This window comes from Macaca nemestrina, chromosome 18 (genome assembly GCF_043159975.1).
Source record: "Macaca nemestrina isolate mMacNem1 chromosome 18, mMacNem.hap1, whole genome shotgun sequence".
NCBI lineage: Eukaryota > Metazoa > Chordata > Mammalia > Primates > Cercopithecidae > Macaca > Macaca nemestrina.
In genome coordinates this window covers 11,923,469-11,942,212 of record NC_092142.1, presented here as the reverse complement: position 1 = coordinate 11,942,212, position 18,744 = coordinate 11,923,469, and the positions used below count along the sequence as shown (strand labels likewise).

The 18,744-nt window shown below is 47.1% G+C and overlaps 1 protein-coding gene across 8 annotated transcripts in view; it reads left to right on the top strand.

The window, feature by feature from the left end:
* Positions 1–18,744, top strand: part of LOC105467758 (lipopolysaccharide induced TNF factor) — a 78,571-nt gene that overhangs the window by 44,065 nt on the left and 15,762 nt on the right. The window contains exon 1 of one of the 8 annotated variants that reach the window (XM_071084127.1): positions 591–609. The exons of 6 other annotated variants lie outside the window; for them this stretch is intronic. The gene's annotated coding sequence lies outside the window, so the exon portion shown is untranslated. Of the gene's footprint in view, positions 1–590; positions 610–8,885; positions 8,905–18,744 lie in introns of those variants that run through there. One more of the 8 variants, XM_011717458.2, reaches the window with a different exon arrangement.

Below are 18,744 nucleotides of genomic sequence, written 5' to 3'. Positions count from 1 at the left end.
CCCAGAGCTACAGTGAGGGTGGAAAAAAGAGGATCTGCAAGAGGAAGTCCTGGATTCTTGGCACTGTGACTTGTCCTCTATTTGTTTTCGCTTTTATGGCAGTGAAAATAGCCCCGTGGGTGAGGCAGTCTATCAGGTAAATAGACTTCCTTAGTTCTGTGTTTCTTTAGCACACACATTTTTGACATCTCCTGGGCGCGTTTGGCCACCCATGGTCTGTTCTGAACTTGATTAATGTTTACTTGCCTAAGAATTGTTATTTGAGGTCAAGTGGCATTTTCCAGGGTCCTCATAATTTCATCTTGTTTGAGCCTGTGTTGATTGACTCTCTGGACACCAGTGACAACGGCTTTGTAGCTAATGAAGTTGTCCCTTGGCTGCAGGTTATTTCAGTAGAAGAACTGTGTAATTTCATAGAGCTTAAGGCATGGACACAAGAAAGGAACCATTCTGGAAGCTGTCTGTGTGATGGTGATTCTCTGCTCACCTCATAGTACGTAGGAGTTTACATACCAGGATCCAAAGCTGGAGGCTTCAGAGAAAATAATGTTGGAGAATTTAAGCTATTTAGCTCATAGAGACTTAGAAATAATTGACAGCGGGCCTCAGGTATGTTTAAGAGCTTAATGATGACTTGCCTTAATCTTGAATTCATGAGGTTATTCCTAAATGATGTACTGATAGTTTGAAATTTTTTATTAAAAAAAATTAAAGAAAGTATGGAAGATAAAGAAGAAAGGCATAATCTCATAGTCAGAACGAAACAACTCCCACTGGCTGTCCTTATCGGGCGGCTTCTGTCTTTTGTCTTTGTGCCTGTTTTCTATGAAATCATAATCAGGGTTCGTACAATTTTGTATCCTAATGCAGTTTCAATCTTATTAATGATCTCATTGCACTGTTTGGTGAAAACCCGTCATTCATGTGGAAACTGGGCATGTGGTTTCACCCAGAATCCAGAGGAAAATTGCCCACTCTGATTGTGGGGGAGCAGCCCAGCTCCCTGATGGAAGCATTTTCCATTCCACAAATCACTATGATTTGTCGTTATGCCATGCTTGAACCTGGCTTTAAGATTGTGGTAACTTTATCTTTGACTTGAGGGACATACTGCCCTGCAGAAACCGCCTGAACTCAGAAGATGGAATTGGCACACATTTCTCTGAAATATTTCACTCTGAGCTTCTGTACTTTTAACTGAGGTCTACTGAAATTAGAATTTGTTTGGGATCAAGTAACCGAAGGCCAATTTCTCGCTTCCTTTCCCAAAGAGAGCTGGAGGTCCGGGTTTCCCCTTTTGTCTAAATCCTTCCTGCTTAACCGTTTATGGCTTAAGACGTACCATTCACCTTGAACATTTTCAGGAATGACAGGCAGGTTAAATTCCGTGACAACAAAAACCATGTTGCAGAATCGTAGTTTAAAACCTGCCAAGCGACAGTCCTTAGTTTAAGAATTTTAAGCAATATTCAATGTAATAAGTATACAATTTGGGAGGGTTGATTATAATCAGGATCCACTATGCTCACATTATTGGAAATAACGTTTTTTCTCCAGAGACCCTAAAAGACCAGACCTTTTTGACCCTCGCAGCTGGTACTCTATCTTGTTTACAAACTAGGCTATTTTCTTAGGAGACCTGACAATTTGCATGTGAGTGCCCTTCTTTTGCCCAAGGAATCCCTTTTTTATTCTGGGGTCATTTCTGCGATATACATATTCATGGACCTAGCTTAGTGTTTCTTTTCTGGGGGCTGGGAGGTGGGGACCAGAGTAGAATTGAATATTTCTCCTTTTTCTTCCTGGAAGAATCGATCTTCGAGGATTAAGTTGGTGGTTAAAAAGCCGCTGCATCTTTCTGAAGGCCTTGCCCTTTTATGTGTTGATCTGATACCCAAATGTAGAAAACACTTCTATACACAACTTGAGGATATATTTTTAGAAGAGTTTACCACCCACATGTGGCTAAAGCTTTGTGGGGAGGTTTTTTTTTTTTTTTTTTTTTTTTTCCGTTGTGAGTAAAATAGATATTTCACTATATCTTGCTCTTATTTTCAAACCCTTTAAAAAGCCATTGACCATTTTCTCTTTTATTTTTAGCTGACACATAATAATCATACACATTTATGGGATAAAGAGTGATATTGTCATACATGTCTCCAGTGTGTAATTGATCAACGGGTAATTGGCATGTTCGTCACCTCAAACACTTATGGTTTCTTTGTGTTGTGAACATTCAGAAGTCTGCTAGCTATTTGAAAATATAGACGGAATCATCGTTAGCCATATTCACCCTACAGTTTACAGAACAGTAGAACTTCTTTCTCCCATTGAACTGTAACTTTGTACCTGTTAACCAACCTCCCTCTAGCCTCTCTTCCCCTCCCCTTTCTAACCTCCAGTAACCACAGTTCTTTTCTCTACTTCTGTGAACTCGATTTTGTTGTCCTTCCTTTGTGGAAGTTGTGAAATACCTTTTGAGGGGAGTGCAGACTTGTGGACAGGCGTAAATATGCATTCAGCTGGACTGAGTTTGGGAGGTTCCTTCGAAACCTGTTCTTTTGCTGAAATTCTAGGTATCTTTTTATTTTATTTTATTTTTTATTTTTCACCTCATTAGTTAGAAGTATCAGAAACTCTCCTTTTCCCCCCACTTAATCTTTGGCATTTAACCAAAATATACTTCATTTATTTATATGTTTTTTGAGATAGGGCCTTGCTCTGTTGCCCAGGCTGGAGTACAGTGGCGTGACCACAGCTCCATGCAGCCTCAGCCTCCCTCCCGGGCTCAAGCCATCCTTCCACCTCAGCCACCACACTAATTTTAGTGGTTTTTTTTTTTTTGTTTTTTTTTTTTGTAGAGAGACAGGGTTTCGCCATGTTGCCCAGGCTGGTCTCAAACTCTTGGAGTCAAGTGATCCATCCATCTCGGCCTCTCAAAGTATTGCCATTACAGGCATGAGCCTCACCCCAAAGCACTCAAATGTTGTTTTTTTTAAATTGAAATTGAGTGCTTTGGGGTAAGACCTGCCTATTTCATTTCACCTTATAGTTTTTCTTACTCTTGGCCTATGTAGGGGAGAGGGAAGACTTTTTTTGTGCCTTCTGAAGTTACCATAATTGAGTCTATGAAATAAACCGATGATTGATAGATTAACAGACAAAAATACATACACATTTTTCCATGCATAAATGTGGGAGTCCCACAGAAAGTGAAACTCAAAGCAAGGTCAGATGATGGACATTTATCTAGTGTGCCTGAGCTACAAAAAAGGAATAAGGGGCTGGGCGTGGTGGCTCATGCCTGTAATCCCAGCACTCTGGGAGGACAAGGCAGGCAGATCGCTTGAGCCCAGGAGATCCAGACCAGCCTGGGGAACATGGCAAAGCCCTGTCTCTACAGAAAATACAAAAGTTAGCCTGGCATGGTGGCTCATGCCTGTGGTCCCTGCCACTCTGGAGGCTGAGGCAAGAGGATAGCTTGAACCTGGGAGATTGAGACTGCAGTGAGCTGAGATAGCACCACTGCACTACAGCCTGGGTGACAGACCAAGACCCTGTCTCCAAATAAAAAAGAAAAAGGAATAGGGGCTTGGGGCTCCTGGAGGGAGGTAGTGCTAGGTTACAGAAGGGTGAGGGGAGGAAATGTATAGTGAACAAAGGTTGCCTTGTTATGCAGATAAAAAGTCTCTTGAATGATGAAAGTTGTCTCAGAGTAGCCCTCAGAAGAACAGGTGATAGCTTGTGACCAGGTGTCAACCTTCAATCTCCTCTCCTAAGTTAAGATCTTCCAGCTGGGCCTGGTGGCTCATGCCTATAATCTCAGCACTTTGGGAGGCCGAGGTGGGTGGATCACGAGGTCAGGAGTTCGAGACCATCCTGATCAAAATGGTGAAACCCCATCTCAACTAAAAATATAAAAATTAGTCAGATGTGGTGGCAGTTATCTGTAATCCTGGCTACTCAGGGGGCTGAGGCAGGAGAATTGCTTGAACCTGGGAGGTGGAGGTTGCAGTGAGCTGAGATGACACCACTGCCCTCCAGCCTGGGCCACAGAATGAGACTCCATCTCAAAAAAAAAAAAAAAAAAGAGAAGATTTTCCCTGGTTAATGAGGGTCCTATGATAGTCACTTTAGTTACACAGATCAAGTATCTTTTCTCCGAAATGCCTGGGACTGGAAGTGTTTCGGATTTTGGATTTTTTTCACATTTTGAAATATTGCATTCTACTTACTGGTTCGGCATCTCTAATCCAAAAATCCAAAATCCAGAATGCTCCAATGAGCATTTCCTTTGAGCATCATGTCTGTGTTCAAAATGTTTCAGATATTGGATTTTCATATTTGGGATACTCAACCTGTAGATTTCAATTTATTATATCAAAGGACAGCTTTTCAGAGCTACTCCTGTGTCTGCAGTTTCTAAGAGTAATCAGCTCGAAATATGCCAAAGAAATAGATCCTGAGGTGACATATTCCAGTCTCCTACAGTCATTTTGGGGTGGTGTGTCCTGAGCCCCAACACCTATTTGGCTCATTTATAAGTGTAATCCCTGAAGGTATTTAAATAAACTTTCAATTTTGGCATAATTTTTGATTTGCAAGAAAGTTGTGAAGTTAGTATAGGGAGTTCCTCACCCAGTTCCTGGTTCTCTCCATTGTTAACATCTTACATCACACAGTATATTTGTCAAACTAAGAAACTGATGTGGTGGGTATGTTACTGTTCACCAAACTCCAGACTTTATTTGGAGTTCCTGGTTCTCCCACGGATGTCCTTTTTTCTGGGCCAGGGTCCTAACCCCAGGGTACCACATTGCATTGATATATTTTATCAATCATTGATATATTATTTATCAATAAATAAAATAAATATTTTATTTATTATAAATAAATATATTTTATTTATTTATCCCCATGTTGGCCAGGCTGGTCTTGAACTCCTGACCTCAGATGATCCACCTGCCTCAGCCTCCCAAAGTGCTGGGATTACAGGCATGAGCCACCGTGCCCGGTCCCACATTGCATTTAGTCATCCTGTCTTCTCAGCCTCCCTGGCTGTGTTAGTTTCTCAGTCGTGCTTTGTTTTTCATAACCTTGACACTTTTTGAAGCTCAGGGATTCTGTAGAATTTCCCTCAAATCAGGGTTGTTTGATGTTTTTCACATGATTCCAATGGGGTTATGGGTTCTGGCAGGAGAAGACCACAGAGGTAAAGTGTCCCTCTCATCCTGTCACATCAGAGGGCACCTGATATGCACATGACATTCCAGATGTTAATATCAAGGGAGAGAGTAAAGGATTCCTGATGTTAATTAATACCAAGGGAGAGAGTGAAAAGGAGGTGTTTGCCAGGTTTTCTCACTTGTGGTTTACTCTCTTTCCCTTTTCATAGACTCTGTTTTTCTTTCTTTCTTTTTTTGTTGTTTTGAGATGGAGTTTTGCTCCTGTTGCCCAGGCTGGAGTGCAGTCGTGCGATCTCGGCTCACTGCAACCTCCGCCTCCTGGGTTCAAGCAATTCTCCTGCCTCAGCCTCCTGAGTAGCTGGGATTACAGGCATGTGCCACCACACCTGGCTAATTTTGTGTTTATTTATTTATTTATTTATTTATGAGACGCAGTCTCGCTCTGTCGCCCAGGCTGGAGTACAGTGGCCTAATCTCGGCTCACTGCAAGCTCCGCCTCCCGGGTTCACGCCATTCTCCTGCCTCAGTCTCCCGAGTAGCTGGGATTACAGGCACCCGCTGCCTCGCCGGCTAATTTTGTGTATTTTTAGTAGAGATGGGGTTTCACCGTGTTAGCCAGGATGGTCTTGATCTCCTGACCTCGTGATCCACCTGCCTTGGCCTCCCAAAGTGCTGGGATTACAGGCATAAACCACCGTGCCTGGCCAATTTTGTATTTTTGATAAAGACGGGATTTCTCTGTGTTGGTCAGGCTGGTCTGGAACTCCTGACCTCAGGTGATCTGCCTGCCTGGGCCTCCCAAAGTGCTGGGATTACAGGCATGAGCCACCACGCCCGGCGACTCTGTTCTTTGAAAGAGAGTCATGGAGTCTAGCCCACACACAGGAGAGGAAAGGGAGAGATTAAGTTCCACCTCCTGCTGGGTGCCATGGCTCATGCCTGTAATCCCAGCAGTTTTGGAGGCTGAGGCGGGTGGATTACTTGAACCCATGAGTTTAAGACCAGCCTGAACAACATAGTGAGACCCCCATTTCTATGGAAAGTTAAAAAAAATAAAAATCACTGGGCGTAGCCCCAGCTACTCAGGAGGCTGAGGTGGGAGGATCACTTGAGCCCAGGAGTTGAAGGCTGCAGTGAGTTATGATCAAGCCACTGCATTCCAGCCTGGAAAGAGTGGAATGAGCAAGACCCCATCTCTACAAAAAGTAGAAAATTAGCTGGACTTGTTGATGCACACCTGCAGTCACAGCTACTTGAGAGGCTGAGGTAGGAGGATCGCTTGAGCCCAGGAGGCTGAGGCCACAGTAAGCTATGATGGTGCCACTGCACTGCAGCCTGGGTGACAGAGTGAGACCCTGTCTCAAAGAAAAGAAAAGAAAAGAAAAGAAAAGAAAAGAAAAGAAAAGAAAAGTGCATCTCCTGGAGGGGGAGTATCTATGCATACTATTTGGAATTTGTCAATGAGGAAGATTTGTCTTGTCTTATTTAAAACATAGACACTTCTGCCAGGCGCGAGTTGCTTACGCCTATAATCCCAGCACTTTGGGAGGCTGAGGCGGGTAGATCACTTGAGGTCAGGAGTTTGAGACCAACCTGGCCAACATGGTGAAACCTTGTCTCTACTAACTGTACAAAAACTAGCCAGGCATGGTGATGGGTGCCTGTAATCCTGGCTGCTCGGGAGGTTGAGGCAGGAGACTTGCTTGAACCTGGGAGGTGGAGGCTGGAGTGAGCCAAGATCATGCCACTGCACTCCAGCCTGGGCAAGAGGGACACTCCGTCTCAAAAATAATAATAATAATAAAATAAACACTTCTTATGAGCTGATGCCATAGATACCCTGTCATAGATGGGATAGATGTGCCATATGGGCACAGGAGATGTCAGCTGTACAAGGATGTCAGATGCGCGTGGCTTTCTCAAGGCCTGGCGGGGAAATATAGATCACATCGCTTCCCCTGGGGTCGAGGGAGGGTAACGTAATATGGTCCAGTTAGGGAAATATTAATAGAACCTAACTTGCAGACAGGAAGCAATTAGGAAGCAGGAGGAAGGCATATGTCATCAAGGGCTAGATCATGTGTTGCCGGCCAGGGGAAGTGAAACAGGCATGAGAAGCACGTGACAGGTAACGTCTACCACCAGCCTGTTCCCACGTTATCCATAAGTCTTGCTAAAGGCAAGATGGCTGTTTTCTGGAATTTTCAAAGACAGACAGTTAGACTACCTGCAGTCATCTGGAATTTGGCCAGAACAAAGGAAGTAAACAAATAGAAGACTTCCAAATAAGGTAGATATTTATCATCAAAGCAGATGCCCAAGCCTGTTTACCTCACTCAGAGGAGGCGCCCGAGGCAACTATGAGCTCTTACTTTGTGTTACACAGAGTCCTTGCACGCTTGGTTCTGCTGGTGTCCAGGTCCTCAGAGGCTTTGAAGCAGCAAATTGTGGTGGTGGAATGGAGCTGCCATCAGCACCATGTTGGACTATTGGCAGCCTGGGACAGTGTAGAACCACAGATGTAGACACAAACGTTTTTCTTTGCTTTCTCTGTTTCTCTTTCTCTCTCTCTCTCTCTCTCTTTTTTTTTTTTTTTCTTTTTTGCAGATTGTAAGAAAGCAGAGAGGAATATGGGATTTTATTTACTTATTTATTTATTTATTTATAGACGGTGTCTTGCTCTGTTGCCTAGGCTGGAGTGCAGTGGTATGATCTCAGCTCACTGCAACCTCCACCTCCCAGGTTCAAGCAATTACACCTTAGCCTCTCAAGTGACTGGGACTATAGGCATGCACCACTTTGCCCAGCTAATTTTTGTATTTTTAGTAGAGATGGGGTTTTACCATGTTGGCCAGGCTGGTCTTGAACTCCTGACCTCAAGTGATTCACCCATCTCGGCCTCCCAAAGCGCTGGGATTACAGTCGTGAGCCACCGTACCCAGCTGGGATCGATTTTGAAAAAGATTAAGGCTGGGTGCAATGACTTATGCCTGTAATCTCAATGCTTTGGGAGGATCCCTTGAGGCCAGCCTGGACAACATAGTGAGACCCCATCTCTACAAAAAAATTAAAAATTAAAACAACTAGCTAGTCATGGTGGCATGTGCCTGGAGTCCCAGCTGCTTGAGAGGCTGAAGTGGGAGGATCACTCGAACCCAGGCTGCAGTAAGCTGTGATTGCACCACTGCACCGCAGCCTTGGCAACACAGCGTGACCCTGATTGTAAAACAAAGTTCAATTTAAGAAAGAAAAAATAAAAGAAAAAGATTAAGATACTTTTTTCGGGGGAGTGTTTACAGAGGCTATGGGTCAGAATGAAGCAACACCAGCAGTTCTGGAGACTGGGGTTTCTGCTGCGTTTCGATGTGGTTTTTTTGTGTTCTCGGGAGAAGATACCCTTGGCGGGGGGGCCATGAGACCTTTGATGTGTGTTTACTCTGATGGCGAGTTGTTGGGGTGGCTTCTGCGGTGGATGGTTCTCTTGGTATTCTAGGTTTTAAAGCTTATTTTTAGACTCTGAACTCCCCTTCTTGGCAGGAGTTGAATCCCTCTGGGGGTTTTCAAGTTGCTTTTGGACTGCTGGTTGTTGAAATAGAAACCCCTTTTGTGGGGTCCCCCATAAACCCAGGTGCTGGTGCCCACCTCATGGTGTGAAGGCTCCTGTAACACAGCCTCACTCTCCTGGCCCCACACTGCTCAGCTGCCCCACGGGACGCAGGTATGTGGCTTCTGGGTGTCTGTCCCCGCTGTACCAAGATCTGCCCTCTTGCCCTTGTCCCCAGATCCTCCACTCGCTCCTAGAAACTGTGCCCCTGCCCACCAAAAAAGTCTCCCCTTCATATCTGTCCCACATCTGCCCCTGTTGGTTGACTTTGCCTCCCTATATAGGTCCCATAAGACTGGCAAGGGAGGGTCCACATCTCCCAATCCCTTGTCCAGCACTGGCCTTTAGAATTCCCTGGAGGAAAACTGGATCATAGTGCAACATGAAAAAAAAGAACTTTTGGCCAGATGCAGTGGCTCACGCCTGTAATGCCAGCACTTTGGGAGGCCGAGGTGGGCGGTTCACTTGAGGTCAGGAGTTCGAGACCAGCCTGGACAACATGGTGAAACCCTGTCTCTACTAAAAATAAAAAAAATTAGCTGGGCGTGGTGGCAGGCACCTGTAATCCCAGCTATTGGGGAGGCTGAGGCAGGAGAATCGCTTGAACCCGGGAGGCAGAGGCTGCAGTGAGCCAAGGTCACACCACTGCATTGCAGCCTGGGCCACAGAATGAGACTCTGTCTCAAAACAGAGAAAAAAGAACTTTATATTGACAAATAGGATGTTGTTAGTGCAAATTTTAGGGTTGATATAGCGGGAGTGGTAAAGGGAACATCTTACCAAATAGAAATAATTAGAAGCTTTAATCGCTCAGCAAAAAGGGAAGGTCCCAGGGCCAGGTGCTGGGCAGGAACACAAAGGGCTGTGATGACATCACCTTTACCCAGAGGCGAGAAGGACCGGGTTGGAGGCCTGGGGAGGGCAGAGACAAGTTTGCAGAGGAGACTTTCTTTTTTAATTAAAAAAGTGTGTATTTTGTAAATATGTAATATTACTATGGTTCAACATACAAAAGACCAACAAGGGTGTAAAAGTGACCAGTGTTTGCCCCACGCCATCCCCTAGTCCACCCAGTTCCCCTCCCTATAAACACTGACCGTTAAGTTCCTTCTGTATGCCTTTGGAGACATTTTATGCATATTATATAAAGAACTACTAGGCCAGGCATGGTGGCTCATACCTGTAATCCCAGCGCTTTTTGAGGCGAAAGTGGGAGGACTGCTTGAGCCCAGGAGTTTGAGACAAGCTTGGTCAACATCCTGAGATCCCGTCTCTACAAAAAATAAAAAATTAGCTAGGTGTGGTGGTGGGCGCCTGTAATCCCAGCTATTCGGGAGACTGAGGCAGGAGAGGTGCTTGAACCTGAGAAGTGGAGGTTGCAGTGAGCCGAGATCACACCACTGCACTCCAGCCTGGGTGACAGAGCAAGACTCAAAAAAAAAAAAAAAAAAGTGTTTCTTCTTCTCTCACCATACACAAATAGTGGCACACTACAAACAGTGTCCTGGCTCCTTAAACGTGATGGTGTATCTTGGCGATGATTGCATTTCCCCAAATAGAACTCTTCCTTGTTTCAGTACCTTGCGGGGAGGGACCACCCCTGATTGGTACCCGTGCCTTGCTGGCGGACTAGGCTTCTGCTGTTACCAGCAACGCTGTAGTGAATACCCCATGTGCTTGTCATTTTGTCATTTCAGCCACATATGGGGGTTATTGCCAGCACACATTTCTAGAGGAAGAGTTGCTGGACTTGTGCATGTTAAATTGTTTTGGCCGTTTCTGTTGCAGGAGCCTCAGTTTATCCATACCCCACGCTAGCTCTCTGTGTGTGTTACCAACATTTTGCTCTTTGCCTGGTGGACAGGTGAAAAATGATACCATGATAATGGCATCGGTTATGGGGTTTAAAAGAAATCTTTTATGGCCAGGTGCGGTGGCTCACTCCTGTAACCCTTGGCCTTTGGGAGGCCGAGGCAGGTGGATCACTTGAGGTCAGGAGTTCGGGACCAGCCTGGGCAACATAGCGAGACCCCATCTCTACCAAAAATACAAGAAGTTAGCCGGGTGTGGTGGTGCGCGCCTGTAGTCCCAGATACTCAGGGAGCTGAGGCATGAGAATTGCTTGAACCCGGGAGGCGGAGGTTGCAGTGAGCCGAGATCGCACCACTGCACGCCAGCTTGGGTGACAGAGTGAGACCCTGTCTCAAAAAAAAAAAAAAAGAAAAGAAAAAGAGCTTTAGATATGCAGGAAATGGGTACAGTTAATACAGAGAGCTCCTGTATACTGTCACCCAGCATCTACTTGACTGCGGGACACTGGCCACAACTGCTTCTCTGATGCTGCTGCATTACCGCTTACCAAACTCCAGGCTTTATTTGGACGTCACCAGTTTTTCCAACTAAGGCTTTTCTGTGCCAGAGTTCTACGTCGTATTCAGTTGTCACCTCTCTATTCATTCTCCTCTGGTCTCTGACAGTTTCTTGGACTTTCTTGTTTTCCGTGACCTTGACAGTTTTGAGGAGCGCGGGCCTGGCGCCCTGTGGCAGGTTTTCTTTTTTTTTGTTTTTTTTTTGTTTGTTTGTTTGTTTTGAGACAGAGTCTTGCTCTGTCGCCCAGGCTGGAGTGCAGTGGCCGGATCTCAGCTCACTGCAAGCTCCGCCTCCCAGGTTCACGCCATTCTCCTGCCTCAGCCTCCTGAGTAACTGGGACTACAGGTGCCCGCCACATCGCCCGGCTAGTTTTTTGTATTTTTTAGTAGAGACGGGGTTTCACCATGTTAGCCAGGATGGTCTCGATCTCCTGACCTCATGATCCACCTGTCTCGGCCTCCCAAAGTGCTGGGATTACAGGCTTGAGCCACCGTGCCCGGCCCTCAGGTTTTCTCATGACTATATGGGGCTGTGGGTTGAGGGGAGGAAGGCCACGGAGGCCCTTCTCACCTCCTCCCGTCAGTCAGCAGGTGTGTGATGTCCCGTCAGCAGGTGTGTGATGTCATGTGACTTCTCGCTGACCATATGCAGCCTGATCATCTGTCTCCGTGTGGTTTTAGCTGCATCTCCCTGCTTTAGAGGAGGACTAGAGCGTCGTCCCACCCTAGTTTGCACACCCTAGAAGTGGCAGAGTTGGGATTTGAACCAAGGAGGCTGAGTCTTAGAGTTTCTGCTCTGAAAGATTTGACCTGCCTTAAAATTCTGCCATTTTAACTTTTTTTTTTTTTTTTTTTTTTTTTTGAGACAAAGTCTCACTCTGTGGCCCAGGCTACAGTGCAGTGGTACATCTCAACTCACTGCAATCTCTGCCTCCCAAGTTCAAGCTATTCTTCTGCCTCAGCCTCCCAAGTAGCTGGAATTACAGGCACGCACCACCACACCTGGCTAATTTTTACATTTTTAGTGAAGATGGAGTTTTGCCATGTTGGTCAGGCTGGTCTCGAACTCTTGACCTCAAGTGATCCACCCGCCTCGGTCTCCCAAAGTGCTGGGATTATAGGAGTGAGCCGCCGCGCCTGGCCCCATTGTCTTACCTTTCTTTTAGCACTTTTCATTTCCCTCTTCACGCCCTGCCTGTTCACTGTCATCTGTGTCTTCTCTTCACGCTGAGTAACAGTTGGGTATTCCTTTGGCTAGGCCGTAATCCACGCAATTCCTGCTGTCCCTGAGTTATGGGTGACTTTGTGACTCTTGTAAATAACAGGGGGACACGTGGAGATGTTTCTGAAATTTCCATGTCTTAAATTATGTTAGTTTAATCCCAGCACTTTGAGAGGCCAAGGCAAGTGGATTACTTGAGGCCAGGAGCTCGAGACCAGCCTGAGCGACATGGCAAGACCTCATTTCTACAAAAAAAATTAAAACTTAGCCAGGCATGGTGGCATGTGCCTGTAATTCCAGATACTTGGGAGGCTGAGGTGGGAGGATGACTTGGGCCTAGGAGTTTGAGCCTATGGTGAGCTATGTTGGTGCCACCGCACTCCAGTCTGTGCAACAGAGTGAGACTCCTTCTCAGAAACAGACATTAATCGTGGGCACCAGGCAGAGGTGTCCAGCCTGTATCATCTCTGAGCTTAGTGGCCTCAGTTTCCCCACCAGGCCAATTCCTGATGGGATTTTGCTAGGAAGCCTCCACGTCCTGTTTGGTTGCTCAAGGGCAGTTCTCAGCCTTGGGCACTACCCATCCTACCCCTCCTTCCCTTTTGGGCCCTGCCTGCCTGTTGGCCATTTCACCAGAAAGGGATGGGGTCAGGGAGGAAAAAGGCCCTGAGACTCCTTTGATATGGGTGTCAGGCTGGACATGGTGGCTCATGCCTGTAATCCCAGCACTTTGGGAGGCTGAAGCGGGTGGATCACTTGAGGTCAGGAGTTCCAGACCAGCTTGGCCAATATGGTGAAACCCCGTCTCTACTAAAAATACAAAAATTAGCTGGGCTTGGTGGCACATGCCTGTAGTCCCAGCTACTCAGGAAGCTGAGGCGGGAGCATCGCTTGAACCCAGGAGGCGGAGGCTGCAGGGAGCTGAGGTCGTGGCACTGCATTCCAGCCTGGGCAAAAGAATGAGACTCCATCTCAAAAAAAAAAAAAAAAAGAAAAAAAGACAAGACTGTACCTTCAGTGTCACAAGCAAGCACTGAAGGTGGAGCCACTTACGTGGTGGCAACTCTGTGTCGCCTTTCTTTTCCACACCTGTTGGCTGGAGCTGTTGACGTTGTGACATCTTGGGGTGCCAGCAAGTTAGAGGCTCAGAATCTGCTTAATACCCATGAAGAAAGCCAGTGTCATTTCTGAGGAATGGAAGACACCTTGTCCCCATTGAACAAGTGGCTTTAGGGCTACCCCAAGGACCAGGTGATGAGTGTGGAGTGACAGGTATTTCTGAGTTTGATGGGGTGGGGACATTGGGGAGCCTGCTCATGACTCAAGGTTCTGAATGGATAATACAGTGGAAAGAACTACCCTCTCTCTCTCTCTCTCTCTTTTTTTTTTTTTTGAGACAGGGTCTTGCTCTGTTGCCCAGGCTGGAGTGCAGTGGTGCAAACATGGCTCACTGCAACCTCTGTCTCCCAGGCTCAGGTGATCCTCCCCACTGAGCTTCTTAAGTAGCTGGGACTGCAGGTGCATACCACCACTCCTGGCTAATTTTTATCTTTTTTGTAGAGATGGGATGTCATTGTGTTACTAGGTTGGTCTCGAACTCCTGGGCTCATGCCATCCTCCCGCCTCGGGCTCCCACAGTGCTGGGATTACAGGTGTGAGCCACTGTGCCCTGCTGGAACTACCCTCTTTTCTGGGGGGGGGGGGCACATCGTTCTGTCGCCCAGGCTGCAACACAGTGGCACGATCTCAACTCACTGCAACCTCCGCCTCCTGGGTTGAAGTACTTCTCCTGCCTCAGCCAACCACATAGCTGGGATTACAGGGGTGCACCACCACGCCCAGCTAATTTTTGTATATTTATTAGAGCCAGGTTTCACCATGTTGGCCAGGCTGGTCTTGAACTCCTGACCTCAAGTGATCCGCCCGCCTCGGCCTCCCAAAGTGCTGGGATTACAGGCGTGAGCCACCGTTCCCAGCTTGGAACTACCCTCTTGACATCCTTGCCTAGCCAGAACAAGAACTGGAATGGATGCTGGCCCAAGCAAGCGGTCCCTTCTGCTGAGTGATGATTCTAGCGGTGCTGTAAACTTGCACCAAGGAGAAAAAAATGAACCAGTCTTGAGGTTTGGAGACTGCAGCAGTTTTTCTTTCTGACTTCATCTTGTCCATATGCACACGCCCCCACACTTCCCTTTCAACCTCTGTCCACCCATGTTTTGTTGTTGTTGTTGTTGTTTTGAGACAGAGTCTTGCTCTGTTGCCCAGGCTGGAGTGTAGTGGCACAATCTCAGCTTACTGCAACCTCTGTCTCCCAGGCTTAAGCAGTTCTTCTGCCTCAGCATTCCAAGTAACTGGGATTACAGGTGTGTGCCACCACACCTGGCTAATTTTTGTACTTTTAGTAGAGACGGGGTTTTGCCGTGTTGGCCAGGCTGGTCTCGAACTCCTGACCTCGGGTAATCCGCCCGCCTTGACCTCCCAAAGTGCTGGGATTACAGGCGTGAGCCACTGCGCCCAGCCTGTCCACCCAGTTTTATCCCGACCTAATCCCCTCCTTCATGGACATCCTAGGGTGCCCTGTTAAGAAACAATACACAGGCCGGGCGCGGTAGCTCAAGCCTGTAATCCCAGCACTTTGGGAGGCCGAGACGGGCGGATCACGAGGTCAGGAGATCGAGACCATCCTGGCTAACATGGTGAAACCCCATCTCTACTAAAAAAAAAAACAAAAAAACAAAAAACTAGCCGGGCGAGGTGGCGGGCGCCTGTAGTCCCAGCTACTTGGGAGGCTGAGGCAGGAGAATGGCGTGAACCTGGTAGGCGGAGCTTGCAGTGAGCTGAGATCCGGCCACTGCACTCCAGCCCGGGTGACAGAGCCAGACTCTGTCTCAAAAAAAAAAAAAAAAAAAAGAGGAAACAATACACTGCCCCCAGGAATCCTGGAGGAAATGAAGGATTACAGTTCTTGAGCATATTTGGTGATGTGCTGGCATCTGCACGGTAAATCCTCATGTCACCTTGAGCCGAAATGTGAGACCATCTGTGTGGAGGCTTGTCGTTACATGAACATCTTCCCTTACAAATGTTGTTTTCTCAGATTCTATGTTAGGGCTATTGGAGTAAGCCCCTCCCATTCATTTCTGCTTTTTCATGTCTACTCCTAAATCTTTTTTTTTTTTTTTTTCTGAGGTGGGGTCTTCCTCTGTTCCCCAGGCTGATGTGCGGTGACAACATTATAGCTTACTGCAGCCTCAACGTCCCGGGCTCAAGCGATCGAGGGATCCTTCTATCTCAGCCTTCCGAGTAACTGGGACTATAGACGTGTGCCACCACGCCCAGCTAATTTTTTTGATTTTTAGTAGAAATGGGGTCTCACTATGTTGCCCAGGCCAGTCTCAAACTTCTGAGCTCAAGCGAACCTTCTGCCTTAGCCTCCCAAAGTGTTGGGATTTCAGACATGAGCCACCACGTCTGGCCTGCTCCCAAATCTTCATGCCTTTCCAGATGGATCTTGGTGTCCTTTTTTCATACCTAGGTATTGCTTTCTACAAACTGTTGAAGTACCAGAGTGACCAGCTCGTCCCAGTTTGCCTGAGACTTTCCTAGATTTAGCACCAAAAGTCCTGCATCCTGGGAAAAACCCCTCTGTCCAAGGGAGACTAGGACAGTGGGTCGCCGTATGAAGCACCCATAACATTTTGGGCCCCTTTCTAGGTGCTGGGATGCAGATTTTAGTGTCAATTCCTGCTCTTATGCAGGAATAAGAGTCTATCCGGTCTATGGACCAGATAAAAAGACAGACAAGTAAAGAAAATGCCTTATGAGAAGTACAGCAAACAAACATGAGTTAGTAACAGCTGACATGTACTGAGTGCTTGTGTGTTCCACATTGCTCTGGGGCCTTTTTGCAAATGGATTCATTTCATCCTTTCCAGAACCTTCTGAGGAAGAAACTATCAGTGTGCCCATTTTACAGATGGGAAAACTGAGGCACTAAAGTCATGCCCTGGGGCATGGGGGCCCCTGGATGAACCCAGGGGGTCTGGTTCCAGAGTCTGTGCCCTTGACCTCTGCACCATATAGAGAGGCTCCAGGAGGAATGCATTCGCCCGGGGGGCAAGCCAGAGAGGGGCTTCTTGGAAGAGGTGACACGCAAGCTGGGATACGATAAGTGGAGAAGAATTTGCCAGACCCATCAGGAAGGAGGCAGACAGAAAAAAGAGCATGCCTGTGACATGTTTGGGAACATCCAAGCAAGGCAGGTTTGCGGGAGATGCCACGAGAGACTGTGTGGTTGGTAGGGGCACCAGTGCATCCTGGGAATCCTCTTAGTCCCCGCAGACCAGGAGCAGGGAGTCACACTAGTGTAGAGCACAATGAGGGTTGTCAGAAAGACCCACGTGGCTTGATTTTAGACAAACAGGGGCCTGGGATGGACTGAACGAAGACCAGCGGCCAACTTAGAGGCTCGAGTTTTAAGGCCTTGGCTTGGGATAGTGAGATTAGAGATTTCCAGCAATATCTCTCCGTGCCCCATCCCTGCCTTGGCTTTTTATTGAAGAGAAACTCACACAAAGATAACCATTTAAAAGTGAGTAATTCAAGACCAGGCACGGCAGCCCATGCCTGTAGTCCCAGCACTTTGGGAGACTGAGGCAGGTGGATTACTTGAGGTCAGGAGTTCTAGACCAGCCTGGTCAACATGGTGAAACCCCATCTCTACTAAAAATACAAAAATTAGCTGGGTGTGGTGGTGGGTGCCTGTAATCCCAACTATTAGGGAGGCTGAGGCAGGAGAATTGTTTGAGCCTGGGAGGCAGAGGTTGCAGTGAGCCAAGATCGTGCCACTGTACCTGAGCGACAGAGGGAGACTCTGTCTCCAAAAAAAAAAAAAAAAAAAGGATAATTCAGTGGCATTTAGTAAGTTCATAGCATTGTGCAACCATCAACTTGCATCTGGTTCCAGAACATTTTCATCATCCCCAAAAGAACCCCATACCCATTTCCTCCCACTGCTGTACACCCATCCCTGGTCACCACTGATGTGCTCTGTATCTCTGGATTCACCTATTCTGGGCATTTCATGTCGATGGAATCATTTGATGTAGCCTTTGTGCTTTCGAGGTTCATTCCAGGGCTATCTTGGAGCCCAAATGATCAGTGATAAAACTGCTAGGCCGGCCACCCCGGGCTTCCCGAAGTCTGATCTTTTCCTTTGCGTTTAGGATTCAAGGTCATACTTAGCTAGCAGGAGCGATACCATAATCGTGAACGTGGTTTTCCCAGGGTGAGGCTTATCCATTGCACTTCCTTGTGATCTCCTCATTAAAAAAAAAAAAAAAAAAAAAAAAAAAGATTCAAGATTTGAGGCAGAACACTGTCCCTTTTGACCTGCAAACATTGAATGAACCCCTGCTTTGGACGGACAAGGAGTAAGATGACGCCCAGGACCTTGTGAGCGCCTGAAGTAGCAGCTTCCACTGGCCTATTCCAGAGAATTCTGAGGCTGTTTAGGCTGAATTGTTTATTAGCAGATCTGTTGCTGAAAGTGAGGTCCCTCGTGGAGTTTATTTCTACGTCCCGAGGATTTCAGATCAATGCATCGGGGTGTGGATGATCGCTGGGTCTGACACTGTGGCTTCTCCCTGGGGGTTCCTGGGTTTTTTGCCTCCCCTTTTAACAGAGTGATATTAACAAAACAGACCGGGCGCGGTGGTTCACGCCTGTAAGCCTAGCATTTTGGGAGGCTGAGGCGGGTGGATCACTTGAGGGCAGGAGTTCGAGAGCGGCCTGGCCAACATGGTGAAACCCTTGTCTCTAGTAAAAATACAAAAAATTAGCTGGGTTTAGTGGCGCGTGCCTGTAACCCCAGCTTCTCGGGAGGCTGAGGCAGGAGAATTGTTTGAACCTGGGAGGCAGAGGTTGCAGTGAGCTGAGAGCATGCCACTGCGCTCCAGCCTGGGTAACAGAGTGAGACTCTGTCTCAAACAAAAACACAAACAAAACTGAGATGCAGATGCTCTCTGGGTTGACAAGCAGCCCCTCCCCCTCAACACCCCCCAACCTCTTCTCTTTTGCTAAGGGCTTGAAGCAGTAAATACGCAACTTTGGCCACTCTGCCTCCAGGGAATTTCTGAACTCTCTCCCCTTTCATTGTTTTTCTCCCCAATATGAGAAGGCTGAGCTTTGTGGCTTTACACCCTCGGCCCATCATTAAAATTCTGTTGCCTGTTTACTAAGAAGCAGGTCACTTTGAATTGCCAAGTGCCCAGTGACAAAATGAATTGGAACCCATCATTGGCAGATATTTTTTGCATCGCATCACAAGTATGTGGCGCAAGTATGTGGCGTGAAAGTGCTCAG